The 18809-nt window shown below is 36.7% G+C and overlaps 1 long non-coding RNA gene across 1 annotated transcript in view; it reads left to right on the plus strand.

Moving 5' to 3' along the window:
• LOC107968543 (uncharacterized) overlaps positions 1-17404 on the plus strand; it is a 198564-nt gene extending 181160 nt beyond the window's left edge. The window contains exons 3-5 of the long non-coding RNA XR_001709728.3: positions 1291-1421; positions 12862-13103; positions 17288-17404. This is a non-coding gene — a long non-coding RNA (uncharacterized LOC107968543). The remainder of the gene's footprint in view (positions 1-1290; positions 1422-12861; positions 13104-17287) is intronic.
• Positions 17405-18809: the final 1405 nt, after the last annotated feature.

The following is an 18809-nucleotide window of genomic DNA, read 5'->3' on the forward strand; positions in this document are numbered from 1 at the left end:
TGCAAAACCTTGGAATCCCAACTTACTGTTTGTTCAAGTACTTGATTAGAATAAATATGCCTTTGCAAGGAGAAACGGGCTGGGCACAGTGGCTCACGCTTATAATCCAGGACTTTGAGAGGTTGAGGTGGGAGGATCACTTGAGCCCAGGAATTCAAGACTAGCCTGGGCAACATAGGGAGAGCCCAGTCTGTACAAAAAATTAAAAACAAATTTGTCAGGCATGGTGGCACATACCTATAGTCCCAGCTACTCAGGAGGCTGAGATGGGAGGATCGCTTGAGGCCAGAGGTTGAGACTGCAATGAGCTATGATCGATCATGCCACTCACTCTAGCCTAGGTGACACAGCAAGACCCTGTCTCAAATAAATAAGTACATACATACATACATACATATATACATACATACAAAATAAAATGGCCAAATTGATGTGGAAGAGAACTGGTTTGTGCCTGGATGACAATACTGGCCAGCATTCTACATTTTCACAACGGTTTATCCCTACACTGCCAGGTGTGATACCGAAAGTATGGGATCCCTCTTTAATTAATAATGAGAACAGTCTTCAAATAACAAAATCTCTAGCATAAATTGACTATAATCCCAAAGCCACATGGATTCATTCACTATTGAGAACCTCTCGGTTACCTAAGACCTCCCTGTGGAAGATCATCAGAAAGTAAGGATGTGCCATTCCCAGGAGCAAGTGGCCTGCAGTTCTTTCTTTCTCTTCTCCTCACTCTGTTCTGTATCTCAGGCTGCATTTTACTGGTTCTCATGGCAGATGACTTCTAGCTGAGTTCAGCCAATGGGAGGCAGCAGAAGGAGTTGGGAGGAGGAGCGGAGGAACACGGGTATTTATCTCCCCCTTTTTCTGCTTTGAGAGACAGCTCCAGTGGTAGCTGTCATTCTTCCAAGGTTCTAGACTTTCTCCCTTTATCTGTCCAGCCCTGGGGCAATAATGCCTTCCTGTTTCTGCTAACGCCGGAGCTGCTTACCCATTTCCAGTTGGACTTTGAGGCTTTCCCATAGCCTGTAAGACAATTTCCCCGTATTATTTCTGTTTTAAAATAATCATAGTGTTTCTGTTTTCCTGGTTGGACCCTGATTGATTCCCACATTATCTTAGCTCATTTTGAAATGGTTTTGATGGAGTTAAGACTTAATGTTATAATAACAGCTGTTTTAGAGAGGCAATCTAAAATTAATTAACATTTGAATAAAATTTCATGTCATTTGCAAAATCTTGTTTAAAGAATCTATCCATAATTTTATTCTTCTAATATAGATCCCTGTAATTATTTCATCCTGGAATTCACAGCCAGAAAGGAGTTTGCCTGCAGACTGCAAGCTTCTTGCAGGCCGAACTTAGACTTCATTCTTCATAACCTTGGCACCAAGCACAGTGCACAGTATGTGGTGAGTATGCAAAAAACAAACACTTCTTTAAAAGCAGAAGATGAAATGGAGGGATTTTTACATTTCCTTTCGTCAGATATTAGAACTGTGCAACCTAAAATCTCTTTATTTTTTTCCCTACTTCATGGCTTCCGAGAAGCTGTGAGATTATTTTTATATTCTACCAGAGTAACTAAATCGCCTTCGGTGCTTGAGGTTTGCCTATCTTCTTTAAATAATTTTGTTGTGTTCTAAAATTTTTTCAGTTTGTTTGGGTTTATAAGCTCCTTTACATTCCGCATAAACCCTTCATAAATTAGGACATCCAGAAACCTGGAAAACCCCATGGTTAGCAGTAAGTAGCGGGGGAAGGTGAGCGTTCTTGGAAGGCAGGCAGTCATGTCTAGCATTATTTACTCATCTATGTTTTCTGACTCTGTGTGTTTCACAGCATTTGTTGATTTATAGAATGTCAATAAAATTATTCCATTCATATATTTTCCTTCTAGGTAAGACCATATATAATTTAAAATGTTGGCTGTTCTGTTTTTATAGCCAAAAGAGAGGTTTGCAACTTGATTATACAAGGTAGAGATCAAAGCTTTTCGTTTCTAATCTACAGGAGTATTTTCCATATGTCTTGACTTCAGGAACAGGAGGATTCTCTGTAGGAAGTTCAGTGAAATCTGTCACTCTCAGATTTTCTAAGAATGGAAGTGTTTAGATAAATAATATGAGCTAACCCTTATTGAGACCGTACAATATGTCCAACCTCTCTTTAAAGCACTGTTTGTCCATTAATTTATCGAATCTTCGTGGCAGCCCTATGCAGTAAATGCTATTAGTGTGTCCATTTTATAGATAAGAAAATTAAAACAGAGAAAAATTCAGTAACCTGTCTAGCTCTCATTGCTTAATAACAAAGCAGATTTTAAACCAAGTCAATCTGACTTTAGAGTTTATGGTCTTAACCACAGCAATATGATGCTTATTAGAATTACTAGAAGTCTTAGACAGATATAGTTGTCTTCAGTAGAGATAAATATTTGCAGAGAGAATAAGACTGACACATTCATAATAGCATGCCAATTTAGATCAAATTGATCAATTATAAGATAGACCATAAAGAAAAAAAAAACCAGTAAATGTAATTATTTTCACGTGATGAAATGAGAGAGCTAAGGCTCAGAGACATTTAGGGGTCTGCCTCAGGTCACACAGCTATTTAGTAGAAGGCTCAAGACCAGAGCCCTATAACCTAGCACTTCGGACTCAGCTCATTGGAGACACCTGTAAATTAAGAGCCATGATGCAACAGACAAGTTAACTGTCTTGACTGTTAATCCTGAGCTCTTTCTGCTCTCCTTACACTTTCCTGCTTTGCATACAAAACATCACCTTCCTGAGCCAATGGAATGTCCCTTCTGAATAAAAAAAATGTAATTTGTGTTTTTTGCGTATGTATATAATGCCTATATATTTCCCTTACAACGAAGCACATAGCTGGTGTTAAAGAGTTAAACACACACACAAAAAGGCATGAAGTTAAAAAAAAAAAAAAACAAAAAAACCCAACATCCATATAGGGCCTTCTCATTGCTATAATGATATCAGTTGCAACAAGTCCAAGGCCCGACCTCATTACAAGGGTTTAATTGCATTGTTACACAGTCTCACTTCTCCTCTCTGGCCTCTTTCTCTTTATGACAGCTTTAGAAAGGAATTTCAGCTTGAGGTCAAAGGAAATTAATTACTGCTTTCTTAATCTGTGCTCATCTACATTTAGAAAACTTTGGGCTTTCCACCAGCATATTCTTGTCGCCTATTTGTATAAGACCCAAACTTATAAAAGTAACACCTCGGACCTTTGTTTAAAAAAAAAAAAAAAAGGTGCGCAAAAGCACTTCGACAGCACATATTGAATATGTGTGGATCGCATCCCAAGAAAGCACCAGTCATAGAAAAGAAATTCCTGCCATTTAACAAAGATAGTAATGCGTTAAAAGTTGAGCATTATCTTACGTAGAAAATTGTATTTAATAATTAGACTGAAGGCTATTAAACTGAAGTGTTAATAATGTAAATCTAGTAATGCCAGTAAATAAAAGTGATCTAAGACAAAGGCCCATGAGTATGTATATTGATTAACAACAGGATGACATAGCTAGAGATTTAAACATGGCTTTGTGTGTAGCATCTCCATCTGCAATTGGTTTAAGCTTTAGGAGGACATGTTTGTTTCATTATTGCATTAACATTTTATTTCATTTATTTTTTGAGAGGGAGTCTCGCAGTGTCGCGGAGGCTGGAGTGCAATGGTGTAATCTCGGCTCACTGCAACCTCCGCCTCCCAGGTTCAAGCAATTCTCCTGCCTCAGCCTCCCAAGTAGCTGGGATTACAGACATCCGGCATCATGCCTTGCTATTTTGTTTGTTTGTTTGTTTGTTTGTTTGTTTTTTGTATTTTTGTAGAGACGGGGTTTCACCTTGTTGGTCAGGCTGGTCTTGAACTCCTGACCTCAGGTGATCCACCTGCCTCAACCTCCCAAAGTGTTGGGATTACAGGCGTGAGCCACCTCAACTGACCTGCATTAACGTTTTGAAATGTCCCTTCTCTTTCTCATTTCTTCATGGGTCAGGGAGACATCAAGTCAATGGATGTAAAGATGGAAGGATTGGAAGTCCAGGTTCTAAAGGTCATCAATAAATATTAATTTAAAATCAATAACAAATGACTCCAAAGACCCTCCCTGTGTCCATGTGTTCTCATTGTTCAGCTCCCACTTATGAGTGAGAACATGCTGTGTTTGGTTTTCTATTCCTGTGTTAGTTTGCTGAGGATGATGGGGAAACCTAACTCTTTTGCCTTCTGCTCAGTTCTCTAGGTCTACCTTTATTTTCTCAATACATATGTATTTGAATTTCCAAAAAATTATGTAGCTGGTTGCCAAATATCCTTAATTAATGTGATTAGAACAAATGATGTACAGTTGTGTTAAGATTCAGTTTCACAAGTTAGTGTTTATTACTATGAGTGCGTAGCTTTGTTGTGCACTTTCAGTAGGGGTACAGGGTGGGTACTTAGATACTTTATAATGTTGTATAGGATGTTGAGTATGGTTTATAATGTTATCTCAAAATGGTGGGTAAGGGCAAAATTTGAGGGAAGGAGAGTTGTTTTCAATCCTAAGCCTCACCACTACCTGCCCCAGGCATACTGAGAGGCTGGTTACAGAACCAGGCTGATCATCCACCTGTTGGGTAAAGATTGGGATGCCTGAAAGAATGAGGGTGGCTGGGAGAGGCTGGTATTTTACTTCTCAGTTGGGTCGCCTATTAACCAGGAGGATTACTGATTTATCCTTGGATTCCAGGACAAAGAATAGAGGAATTGAAGAGATAGCCATGTTGAGAGTAGGGTGGAGACGAAGCTGCTTGCACATATACCTTCAACGTGACAAGAAAGGTTGAGTTTGATTAAATTGATGAAACATATGGAAGGTAGCTGGCTTTTCTATCCTGCTGATAGCCCACTTCAGAGAGCTGCCCAGCAGTGAGAAACAGAGAAATGACCCAGATTTGGCAGAAGCGGGGGAGGAATTTGGGAAAGACTGACAGGAAGGTTGTATCTCTTCTGAGATCTGTTCAAAACAAGCTGCCATGGTGCCTCTCACTTGAGCTTCCCTGTCCATGAGGAAGTGAGCATTTGGGTTCCTGCCATGCAGCCAGTCTAGTGGGAAGAGGCAGTGACACTCATCAAAGGGTGGATTGCAGTCTTGGCTAGTAAACTCGGGTCTATAGTCCCCTCTCTCTTTTTTTTTTTGACCCACAAACTGAAGGAACAGAGGGAAGGAGGGGTGTCAGGACTGGGTCACATATCACCACTCTCCATTCCAAACTCAAGATGTGCTTGAGTTGTGGGTGGAGATGGGAGAGGACATCTTTGAATTAAGTTTGAGATTGAGTAGCTTTGAGTCTTAAAAATCCAAAAGAGAACAATTTAATACATTAAACAGGCTGAAGAATATGGAATCTGCACATGTGTACTGTTTTCTGCTAAGTATTCTGGGGAGCATTAAGTCATTCATGGATCCTCTCCTCAAAAAGTTGAGGTATGGTAGGAAAGGAAACATTAAATCTATTTACACAAGTAAGTGGAAAACAATAAAGCAGAGAGAAAGTCATGAGAAAAAAAACAAATGAAGTTTTAAGACTGTTTAGGGAATGAAGAGATTCTATATTATTTCAGGGATCAGAGTAAGTTTCACAGAAGAGGCAGAATTTGAGTTTAGGAGGATGGTAAAAATTTAAACACTTAGAACCTGGTAGGGATGATGTTCAGGCAAAGGATGAATCTGAGTGCAGCAGCATAAGGACATGCTTATGGCCCAGGAGGAAGTGGTTTGGGTGGAACCACTTGAAAGTAAGAGATAAAAGAATATTTAGTCAGATGATAGAAAGCCTTGAGTGTCATTCTAGGCAGAGTAGATTATAATTTGGGCAATGAAAAGTCTTTGGAGTTTCTAACCTGGGCATTATTATGAAATAGATGAGGCAGCTTTTGTCAGAGGCAAATAGTCTGGAAGCTGCCAGTCGCTGACCTTCAAAGCCTGAGAGCTGTGGAGATGAATATCTCAATATACGTGTAGCAAACCTAGCCCACTGTGCCCACTCTGTGTCAGGCACAGTTTAATTGTTGGAATACAAAAATGAGCTGAAGATAAAATTCCCTGCTCTTCCATTCTACTATGGGAAGTAGAAAATGAAAGAACACCTTTATATGATAATGCCCGGGAGTGATGAGTGCTAGGTAGAATAAAGGAAAGAGTGTGGTGGTAGGCAGTGTTCCTCCCCAGAAGTGTGACACTCTTGGTCGCCTGAGTGAAGTGGTGAGATAAAGATCAAGAGGATTCTAGTAACACAGGTTTGAACTGTTTGAGGAACCACAAGAAGAGCCATGAGGCTGTACGAGAGAGTGAAGCAGAGAATGGTAGGAGATAAAGTTGCAGTTGTAATCAAGGTCAGAGCATGTGGAGTTTGGCAGCTCATGATAAAATGTTTATTTTGCATGCAATGGAAAGGCAGTGAAGATGTTTGAACAGTAGAGTGACATGGGCGAATTTATGTTTTCCAAAGATCATCTGCTGTGGGAGAATAGACTGTACTGGGCAAGAGGAGAAGCAAGGGGACACTTTAGGGGGTCTGTGACCATGGTCCAGGTTTGCACCAGGCTGTTAGCAATTGCAGTGGAGAGAAGTGGCTGGATTTAAGAAATGCTTTGAAAGTGAGAATAAAAGGAATTGAGAGAAACTAGAGTTGGAATATGAGAAGAAGAGAGACATCTGACTGATTTTTACATTTTTTGTCTTGAAAATGAAATGAATACTTGCTGAGATGTGGAAGTTTAAGGACAAAGTGCATTTGGAGTAAGGGTTTGAGGTACTTTTTAAACATTCAAATGGAAATATCGGACCAGAAATTGGATATGCAAATCTAAGATAGTGGAGAGGACAGGAATGGAGTTGTGAATTTTGGAACCTACCTTCCTACAGTATTTAAACCAGAGACTAGAATGAAAGAATTTAATATAAAGTGAAGATAAAAAATAAAAGAAAGAGGAACTAATATTTGTTTTAAGCCTGCTAATTGTCAAGCTTTATACTAGTAAAGATGCTTTTACTACATAGTATCATAAGGTAGATATTATTAGTCCCCATTTAATGTTGAGGAAATTGGGGTCTTAAAGATATTAAGTAGCTCAAAAATTATGTAGCATGAAAGTGAAATAACTGGGATTCTGTTCCAGATCTTCTTGATGCCTATATTAGTCTGTTCTCATATTGCTAATAAAGGCATACCCCAAACTGGGTAATTTATAAAGGAAAGAGGTTTAATTGACTCACAGTTCCACATGGCTAGGTAGGCCTCACAGTCATGGTGGAAGGCAAATGAGGAGCAAAGTCACATCTTACACGGCAGCAGGCAAGAGAGCTTGTGCAGGGGAACTCCCATTTATAAAACCATCAAATCTCATGAGACTTATTTACTACCAACCATCAGAACAGTATGAGGGAATCTGCCCCCAAGAGTCAATAATCTCCACCTGGCCCCACCCTTCACACATGGGGATTATTACAATTCAAGGTGAGATTTGGGTGGGGACACAGCCAAGCCATATCATTGCCTACTTAGGCCACAGGTAACACAACTTTAGACCAGTAGCGATGAGTGCAGGAGATGGGGACAAACCACGTTATGCAAGCAGTTAAAGATAACAGAGATTTGAAGCTTAAGCAAGTAACAAAATAGTGAACACTCTCTAGAATCAGAAAATTCTATGTTTTTCCTGAAGTCAGAGTCTCCTTTTCCATGTTTTGCTTTGAACCACCTTGTGGAGCTATGAACTGATGTATTCATGGGAAGGGAGTTCATGCTGCATATGCCATGTCCACATGGCGGTGATGTGCCATGCCAGTGACTTAAAACTTGCCAATAATTGATGTGTGGCTTTACCAATAATCAGCTCATAAATGATCCTTGATATTGCCCACTCTAAAGGTAGGGGCTAAATTCCTCCAGTAAAAGAGAGTCTCTTATTGCTCAGTGGCAGTTTCTTAAGATTTATGTGGAGTTCTGAAAACTTTGAAGAAAATTCCTTCCAGATTGTCTTCAGAGAATGTTTCTGATGTTTCAGAGTAGTCCTGGTAACATCTGGGTAAAACGAGTCACTTATTCATATCTTACACTTTCTACGTTAGCATAAGGTTGTCTTAATACACAACCACACTGTGATCCACTACATTCTGTTCTTCTACTCAATTTCTGATGCCTACATCTCATTTAATCCCTTGGTGGCACCTAAGTTTAATGACATTGCATCTTATTAATGATGTCTTTCCAGCTGACATTGTAAACTAAAATTTTTGTATAATTTCTTGAGAATTTAAACCTGGGCTTTGTAGTGTGTTAGCCCTTAGCCACGTGTGGTTATTTATACTTAATTAAAGTTAAATGAAATGTAAAATGCTGACCCTTGGTCACACCATCCCCATTTCTAGTACTCAACAGGAACATATGGCTAGTGTCTACTCTTTTGGACAGACAAGAAGTAGAATATTTTGACCATCAGAGAAAATTTCTATTGAACAGGACTGTTTTTAAAAAGCCTCAATGTTCTGCTCATTTACCTCACACGTTCCCTGTTTTGTAAATAAGTCAACTCTATAAGAACTTGGTTCTTTGTGGCAATTGATCCAAATTCCCCTTCCGTATCTCAGACACACACACCTGTCCCAATATGACCAAAGTTCTGTTAATATCATTCAGAACAACCAGAAATAGAAAGGTAGCAGCCAATGGTAACCCACAATGGCTGATGGCTGAGCAAGGGGAACATGACTCACAAGTGGAATGTTGCAGCTAAAAGGGCACACAAAGGTGGAGTAGTAGTACAGGAAGGAGGAATGCAATTAGGAGGTAATCATTACCCTGGTAGAAGCTGTAGATTCTTAGATTCTAATCTTAACTGAATAGCTTGAATGAGATGGAGAAAATGTGAAATTGGCACAGAAGCGTGCAAAGGAGTCATTTAAATACTTAGAATTCAGGAGTGGTTCACATAGGTCAATGCGTTTAAAGCTGATTTGCCTGGAAGAGAGACTCAAACTCTGTAGCACCACTGTTACCCCTCACTCCCCTGGCCTTTCTACCGATGTCAGTGCTGTCTTAACAAACATCTGGATGCCAGTCCTTAGGAACCCTGCTCTTTCTTATACTCTAAGCACATCAGTTGCATAATGATGTTAATCTAAAGCATTGCTTGAAAGTCTCAGCCCCAGTCAAATTCTCACAAATTTGAAGTCAATTATATGCCACCCTAAACCACCAGTGTAAACTTAGCACCTTGAGATTCTTATCCACAGAAGAACCAAAATATGAATCAAGATTGATTGATTTAGAAGTTGAGTTTTATAGTAGTGAATGGAGAATTCTTAAGTAACTGTTTTGCAAAAAAAAAAAAAAATAGTTTCTACAATGAATTTAGTATATTCTGAGAGAGGAGATTATTTTAAAACCATAAATTTTGCATAAAAATTTCCTTTGGGACAGCACGTTAGCTGGGCTTATCACATTACTTATAATTGTGGAATCATGCTTTCTTAGCTACTGTTATTATTATTACTGTTGTTAGAACTTATTTTCACCTATTCAGTCCCAGATGAGGAACCTGAAGCCCAGGGAAGTCATCCCACCAAAGTCACACCCCCAGTAAGTGGCACAGCTGGGATTGATGGAGGCAGCTTTCTGTCTCTCTGATAGAATATTTTTCTTTATCGTGTAAAAATTTAAAATTAGACTAAAGAATGGACTGACCTGAAGATAACTCAGAGAAGTTCACATTTATGAACATGAAAGTTGATGTGTTATGATGAAATTATTAGAGTGTCATGAGAGAAGTAAAATGATAAAGCAAGCTATTATTTCCTGTAGCTATCAGAAAGCAAAACACTCCTATCAAAAATATCTTAACATATTTTAATAGAAAGTACAAGTCTTTTAGAAATGGGTGCTTAGCTAGATATCCTTTCAACCTTCCTTTTTTCTGGTGTTCTAAAGTCATAACCAAAGAAATTTGTATTGCTTACACTGAGCATTAGCATACTGATAATGCAGTAACAGGAAATAGTCAGGAAAGGAGAGGAAAGCATAAATAGTTCAAACTTACAAGAGTGGGAGTTGCATAGCCTTTTCGTTGTATTTTTCCTAACATTGCCTGTCTGCCATTGCTCCCCGTCCAGGCAAGGTCCATTCCCCACCCAATAAATAGTTTCCCAGTCCCTCACGTTGCCTTCTCTAGGAGCTCTCACCACATCATATTACCATTTTCCCTCCTAAACAGCCACCAGTCACCTCTGAACTCCTCGATGACATCCTTATGTCTCCAACATGTTCTGTTATGCCAGACACATAGTAGGATCTCAGTAATTACTTCATAAGCAAATGGATAATTCAACATCACTTATTATCCATAGCTATGGATAAGTAACCCTCTCCAAAGGTGTTTTTGATCAGATGGGTAACCATAGATCATCGGACTCACCAAAGAAACATGAAAATTTCCTACCCGTTGAAGTGAGTGTCTGATATTTGGAATCGCTGCTTTGAGGCATTTTTCTTCTGGTGCATGAGAGGCAGGGAGCAAGTCTCTTTGCAAGACTTAGTTAACAAACATTTCCCAAGGATGTCAGAATTACATTGTAATAATACATAACTAAATACTATTGCACAGCCTCTCTCTCTGGACCTTCCTTTCTAAACAGAGTTTTATATTTTATCTGAAAGGTCCTGTGTACAAAATGAAAAACTATTCATCAAACAAGGGTCTGTCCAGGTTAGACACTTTGGTCAAGCAATGTAATTCCAACCACCTGCAGTGTAATTTTATAGCAGAAGTAATGCTACAACATGCAAGGCCATTGTCACATGAAAGTAATTGTTAACCTAAAGAAAAAGCAGATTTTCCTTTTTGCTAACATGACAAGATTAAAACCTTTTAACATGTGAGGTTTACGTATAATTTGCTCTGATCATTGAACAAAGAATCTTGAACACACTTGGCTGTACTTTTCAATCATTGGCCAAGTTTACAAAGACTTAATTTTTTTTTTTTAAAAAAAGGAAAGATACTTTATTTAAAAGTCTTTTTGACTTTTGGGAACTGAATAACTTGAAACTGGTAGCTTTCTAAAGGAAAGCTACTAGGTTTTGCAATAAGTGTCTCTTACTTTGTTTCTCTACTATATAAAAATAATTATTTTGATAATCACCATTAATCTTGGCACTCAGATGATTTCTTAGTTCAGACAGGACACATTTCAAGTGTATTCTATTTTGAGATAGGCTGTAACTACCTTTCATTTTAAAGAAGTCTCAGATTCTCCTTGTCACCAAAGTTCTTGACTTTTTAGCCATTTCTGATTGCTACTTAAGTCTTCATCTCCATCCATTCGTCCCTATTCCTGGTGTCCTTGAGATATTCCTGAGGCCTTCTTTGTATACTCTCCAGCTATATTGGCTTCAGGAGATAGATCAAGATAAGAAGAAATATCATCCTCAATGCCCTCTGCCTGGTGGGCTTCCGCTCAGCTCCTTCCTTTTGTTTAAATCCTTACTTAAAAGCACCATTTTCAATGAATCTTTTCCTCACCAACTCTTACTCCATGTCTACACTCTTAACGAAATTTGACTCTAAGGTTAGGAAATAGTGATATATAAGCATATATACACACATATAAATTATATGTATAAAATCTATAATATATATTATGTACATATAGATTATTATATTTGTATCACACTGGAATCTATCTATGGATTCCATATATAGCGATTCTCTCTATATATATATTCTATATATTCCATATATAAAATCTATATATGGAATTTATATATATAGATTCCAGTGTGCTACAAATATAACAATCTATATATATATACATATGTAGATTCCAGTGTGATACAAATATAACAATGTTGAGTAGAAGAAGCCACATACTAAAGACTACATAATATATAAGTCCATTTACAAAAAGTACAAAATTATGCAAAGCTAATCTACACGTTAAAAATCAAGACAGTGTTCTTGGGGAGGGTACTGATTACAAGTGGTAAAGGTGAGCTTATTGGGGTGCCGATTAGTTAGTATTTTTTTTTAAATGGGTGGCGGTTACATGGGTATATTCAGTTTATGAATATTCATTGATATACTTTTCTATATGCATATTATATTTCAATACAATTCAAAATGGAAAAGAAAATGACCATATTTACATAGTAAACTTTTGGGAAAGTGAAAATACAAATGGCTGGTAACCATATAAAAATGTTTAATCTCATTAGTAAGCAGGAAAACCGAAATTTAAAAAAAAATCAAAATGCTGTTATATACCCCTAAGAAAACAAAAAATTAAAGATGGGTGATATCCTGTGTTATGGAATAAGGAAGCAGACACTTTTAGAATTGATGGGAAGTTGAATTGGTACTGTTCCTTTAGAGGATACTTTAGAAATGTCTATTAACACTTCAAATATGTACACTTTATGAATAGGAATTCTATTCCTAGCCATTCATCCTAAAGAAATACTCACGCATATGCACAAATGTGTAGATATCAAGGGTCTGCATAATAATATTGTTTGTTAAAAATGTTGTTCGTAAGAAATGGAAACAAGTCCCTTGTGTATGACAACATCTAAGATGCCCTCAGTGAAGGCTGCCCCCTGGTATTCACATCCTTGTCAAATCCCCTTTCCTTGATTGTGAATGGGACCTAGGGACTAGCTTTCAACAAACAGAATATGGCAAAAATAATAGAATGGCACTTCCTAGATTAGGTTTCAAAACGACTGGCTTCATGTTTTGCTTGCTAGTTCTCCAGCTCTCTTTTTTGCTTGCTCTAAGGGAAGTCAGCTGCCATGTTTTGAGCTGCCCTCTGGAAAGACCCTCGTGGTGAGGAACTGGTGGCTCTGGCCAACATCCAGCGAGGACCTGAGATCTGCCAGCTGCCACATGAGTGAGCTGGGAAGTGGATCTTTTCCCAGCCTTGAGATAACTGCAATTCTGGTCAATTTGATCATTCCTCTGCAGGACACTCAGAGGGGTCAGCTGAGTCACAAATGGATTTCTGACCCACAGAAACTGAGGTAATAAATATTTGTTGTTTTAAGCTGATAAATTTTGGGTTAATTTGTTACTTAACCACAGGTAATATATCAACCAATAGAATATTTGCTTAAATAAATTATGGTAATTCTATATTCTATATATATTCTATTCATTGCCATTTTAAAAGAATACATTATCTCTGTAAGCGTTGACATAGGAAGATTCTCAAGGTGTGTTATGAAGTAAAAATAAGAGTATCAAAACCATATGTATTATAGGATTCCACATGAGAAAATAAACCTCTATATATTTATAGATAATAATATATGCTTCAAAATTTACAAAAAATGTTTTGAAAGGAAAAGGATCACATTTATTTGGAAAAATAACTTTTTACATCCTACTCTATTGCATGTAATCACTTGAAGTTTGTAAAGCAAAAATGTATTATTACTGTTACTTATACTGTATACAAATTATTTTAAAGTATATTTGGAAATGGTTGTCAAAAAAAATTAAAGCCTGAAAAACAAGCTGCCCGCCCATCATCCAGTTATAACCCTTTCTACTTTCTTTCTTGTTTTCTATTTCCCTCTGTTCCCATGAAGATATAAATGTAAATATAGATATAAAATGTTTTAACAACATTGAGATCAAACTGTACATGTTATTTTGTATCCTTTTAAACTTAATATATACTAAATATTTTTTATGTCACTAAATATTTTCCAACAACATTCAAGTTTAATATCCACTGATTATTTTGATGTATGGTTGTACCTTCAGTTACTTAATTATTATATCCATTATTGTATATTTGGGCCATTTTCAATTTTTCCCTATTGCAAATAATACTGAGACTAATATCTTTCTAGCTTGAGCTTTGTGTAGTCCATGTTTATTGCCTGTGCAGTATTTGTATAAGGGAAACTGTTGGATCAAAAAAATATGTCATCAAAATTTTAGAGTTTTTATACACTTTGCAAAAAGATCACAGTGACAGCAGTCGTAGAATAGAAAAGGAAAGAATAAAAGCAATGGTTTCAGCCAATGTTGCCCTACTTAAATATTGGCCCTTTTCTTTAATGCTATGTGTCTGCTGCATAACATGTTTCTTTAAAACTGTGTGTTTGCTGCGTAACATGATCATGATATTATTTATTCAGCAGGCCAGTATAAAAAGTATCCAAAGAAGGGGAAAAAATAGAGTATAACCTAACCACTCTTGCTCCTTAAAGTCAATCTAAACAATATTTTGAAAGAACTCTGTCAATGAATGACTTTATATATTTACTTATTTTTAAAAATTGTTTAAAAATAAATTTAAGGTATATGACCTGATGTTTTGATGCTCATATCCACAGTGAAATAATCACTACAGGTAAGCAATGATATGAATGGTGAATGCTGACGCTGTGGGATTGCTGGGTGTCCTGAGGAAGACCACGTGGAAAGGGGACTCAGAGCTAATACCTACAAATAAATACGTCAAACTGCCATGATTAACACAAAGAAAGAAAGAGAAGATAGGCTTTTCAACACCGAATATATTATGCTATTGGGCATTAAAAATATGAAAAGTCTGGAAACCTGGAAATTAATTGAGAGAGGACAAAAAGAACAGAAAGAACCACCTTTCAAGGAATTTCTGAAGTTAAAACCCAAAGAGTTATTTTTCTTTTTAACATATGAATATCTTTGAGATCAGGATGTATCTTAAAATTTTAAAATTAATTACCAGTATATTTTGTTTTGTAGTGGTAGATAAAATAATGTCTCATCTTATAATCAGTGATCTCTTTGATTCCCTGAAATAAACATTTTTGTTTTTTGGTTTTACATATGAAAGGAAGGAAGCCATAGTCTATTATAAAGTCTGGATTTGGGGAAAAAAAAGAAAATAGAGAAAAAAGCATATAGAATTTTTTACTTGACAGTTGGAAAATATACATTCGTTTTAAAGACTACAAAGCATATTTACAAAAATTGTCCATATTCTGGGCTAGACAGAAAGTATCAGCAAGTAGTATGTAATATTTCAAAAAACATGTTCTCTGACCACAATGCTATAAAATTAGAGATAAGTCCAAAAAAGGATAGTCAAAGAGCCCTGCACCTTTGAATGTGTAAAACACTCTTTAATAACTGATAGGACAAATAAAAAACATACAATTAAAATACATATTTAGATGTGAACACTACTTAAAATATTAAAGAGCAAATTAAATGGGTTATGGGTAAGACAGTACCTTAGAGGAAAATGTATTGCCCTAAATATTAAATCCTAAAAAGGCAAATACTGAAAAATATTTAGCTAAGCATTCAGCGTAAGAAGCTAGAAAAAGCACAATAAAACAAGGAAGTAAAAAGAAAGAATCAGAAACTAATAAAATTAATTTGATAACCCAGTTTAATTAATTTGTTAACCTGGTTTGCTAACTAGAAAGAATTAAAAAAATAAACTTTAGGTATTTTGATTGAGGGCGAAAAAAAGTGTGAACCTGTAACGAAAAAGGCAGTATATTATTAGTGCAGAGATGGGAAAAAAACAAAAAACAAAAAACAAAACCAACAGCATAGGATGTTTAGCTAAACAAGAGGCTTACACATGTATGAAAATATATAAACATATAAGAAAGGTCACATTGTACATCAGTTGAGGAAAAAAGGGTAATTCAATAAGCAGTATTGGATCAACTGGTTATGCCTATGAAAAATGTCAGACAGAATTCTCTCCTTATAGACACAAAATCAATTCTAGGTAGGTTAAGGACCTAAATCTGAAAAGCAAAGCTTTCGTGTATTTGGAAGAAAATATAAATATCTTAAAGAAATTTAGATAGGAAAGTCTTTCTTTAATGACAAGATTAAAAGATCAAGGAAAATATTGATAAACTTGACTACATTAAAATTTTAAAAAAGACTTCTATGAGATGAAAAGCACAAAAAAGTAAAAGGACATGTTCCATACTGGGAGAAGAGTTCTGCAATTTATATCACCAAACAAAGACTTAAATATCTAAAATGATCAAAAATCCCTGCAAATCAATAAAAGATCAACAACTTGATAATTGATTAAAGATGTATAAGAAAACATAAATGGCTAATAAACACTTATGAAAAGATGCTTAAAAATGCTTAAAAGATACCTACTGATCAAGGAAACGTAAATTAAAATCACCAGGAGATAATGATTATGCAACAAGCTGATGGGGAAAACTTAAAGTTGGTACAAAGTTTTGATAAGGACAAATTCTCTCGAGAATAACTAAGTAATACTTCATAAAGTTAAATATATACATACTTTCCATCTAGGCACTTCCAGCTCTGGGTTTACAGCAGTAGTTCTCGAATTTTACCCTGTACCATAATCACTTGAAGGACTTGTGAAGACCTGGGGTTCGGCCTTAGGATTTACATGGCCAATAAGTTCCCAGGTAATGCTAATGCAGCTGGGAAACCAACCTGGGAATCATTGCCCTAGAGAACCAATCTTGACTGTGCCCAGGGAGACGTGCCCAACATTCACTGTGCTGATTGTAATAGCAAGAAATTGGAAGCAACCTAAATATCCAACATTACAAGGATTGAGAGAGAATTAAATTGTGAGAAACACTAAACAGCAATTATAATTAATAAGCCCAAATGAAAGAAATGTTGATTAAAAAGAGGAAAATAAATAAAATATATACAACTTTAATAAAGTTTAAATGCATGTAAAATCATCCTGCATATTGTTTATAGATGTATGCATATGTTTAAAGTACTAGTAAAATAGGCCGGGCGTGGTGGCTGATGCCTGTAATCCCATCACTTTGAGAGGCCAAGGTAGGTGGATCACCCGAGGTCAGGATTTCAAGGTCAGCCACCCAACATGGCGAAAACTCATCTCTACTAATATATATATATATATATATATATATATATATATATATATATATATATATAATTATCCAGGCATGGTGGCAGACACCTGTAGTCTCAGGTACTCGGGAGGCTGAGGCAGAAGAATCACTTGAACCTGGGAGGCAGAGGTTGCAGTGAGCCGAGACTGCACCACTGCACTCCAGCCTGGGTGAAAGACTGAGACTCTGTCTCAAAAAAAAAAAAAAAAAAAAAAAAAAAAAGTACAAGTTAATTAGAGAAGTAGAGTAGGAAAAATATAAAAATTTGCATGGGATTAAGAGACACCAACTTGAGGACGGTGGTTATCTCTTGGCAGGCAAGAGACAGCAGTGGAATCCAGGAGAAGCACTCAAGGGACATCAGCTATACTTGTGATTTATTTATTTTTATTGAAGAAAAGATCTGATCCAAAATGGAAAAGTGATGAGACTTGGTGAGTACATGAATGTATGATACATTATATTGTTTTCTTGGTTGCACTTTTTGGGTCTGTTTGAAATATTTCATAACAATACTCATTTAAACAGAGATAGAGAAACTAACTGAACTCAGAAGCCTGTTAAGTCTATTACAGAGAGAATACCAGGCTGGATGTTTTTTTCATCTAACTTGATACTGAGTTTTTAAAATCCTAAAATGTCGAGCCAAAAAGCCAGAAAAATAACAAAACTAGGCATTTCAGAGAATAACTGGGCATCTAGTCATTCAGAGTGCATAATGGTAACAAATACTTTTATATTTAAATAATACTCTGCATGTGTAGTCTACTTTTATATAACATATTTCAGCTCATTTACCCCTCTCAACAATTCTGAGAATGAAGCAGGAAGGAAGTTATCATTCCCATTGTACATACGAGGAAACAGGCTCAGGGAGGTTAAAGAATCAGAGAGTGGAGTAAATGCCCAAGCTGGAGCTGCCTCCTGTAGGTTACTGTAGGTCCTTCTCTGTACATGTAGGCATCCAGGGGCTGCAGGATGCTGTCAGCTGATGTCCTAGTGAATCTTATTCCAACTTAGTTGGGGCTGAAAATTCTTCCTTCAAATTTATTTTGACTGTGACTAATAAAAACTCAGGGGGTACCTTGCTTTCTAACTTACTCTCACTCAGTGAGTTGTTCTGCAATCAAAAAGCGGTTAGGTTTTCTAGTAGTAGCTGTTAGGTTTTCTAGCAGTAGCTGTTAGGTTTTCCAGTAGTAGCTGTTGGGTTTTCTAGTAGTAGCTCCTGGAGGTAGCGATGTGGTTGCTGGGTAAAGCTCGGGTTTTGAAGCTTGTGTGGCTTATATTGAAGTCCCCGTTTCATCACTCACTAGCTTTGTGAATCTGACAATTAAATCAGCATTGAGGAGCCTCACTTTCATAATCTGTAAAGTGGGATCACCTCACTAGCAGGGTTGCAGAGGCTAATCTATGTGCAGCGTGTGATCAAGTGTCTGGCATGTGGTAACAGCTCAGTAAGTGCAATGTATTTAATAATTATTACTTTTATTTGTTGAGATGCAGATGACCTATGAAAGTTATTCGCTTTCTCTCTCACTTTCTCCCTAATGAGATCTAACTCAAAATCAATATTGAATGCAGAGAAATGTAAACATGCATATCTCTGTCTCCCTGGTCACCTTCTGTCAATTCAGAATGGAGGTAGGTGGGTACAGAAGGCATGAGGAGATCGGGGAGAGTAGACAGGGAGGGAGAAGGAGAAAGCAAAATGTAATTCTGAAATTTCTGTAAATTTTGAATTCAGCAAAATACATGAACAACTACAAAGTAAAAGAAGCTGAACAACATGAAGGCAGCCTGGTCTCACAAATACATATTGAAAAATAGGACCTAGGTTTC

This window comes from Pan troglodytes, chromosome 16 (assembly GCF_028858775.2).
Source record: "Pan troglodytes isolate AG18354 chromosome 16, NHGRI_mPanTro3-v2.0_pri, whole genome shotgun sequence".
Lineage (NCBI taxonomy): Eukaryota > Metazoa > Chordata > Mammalia > Primates > Hominidae > Pan > Pan troglodytes.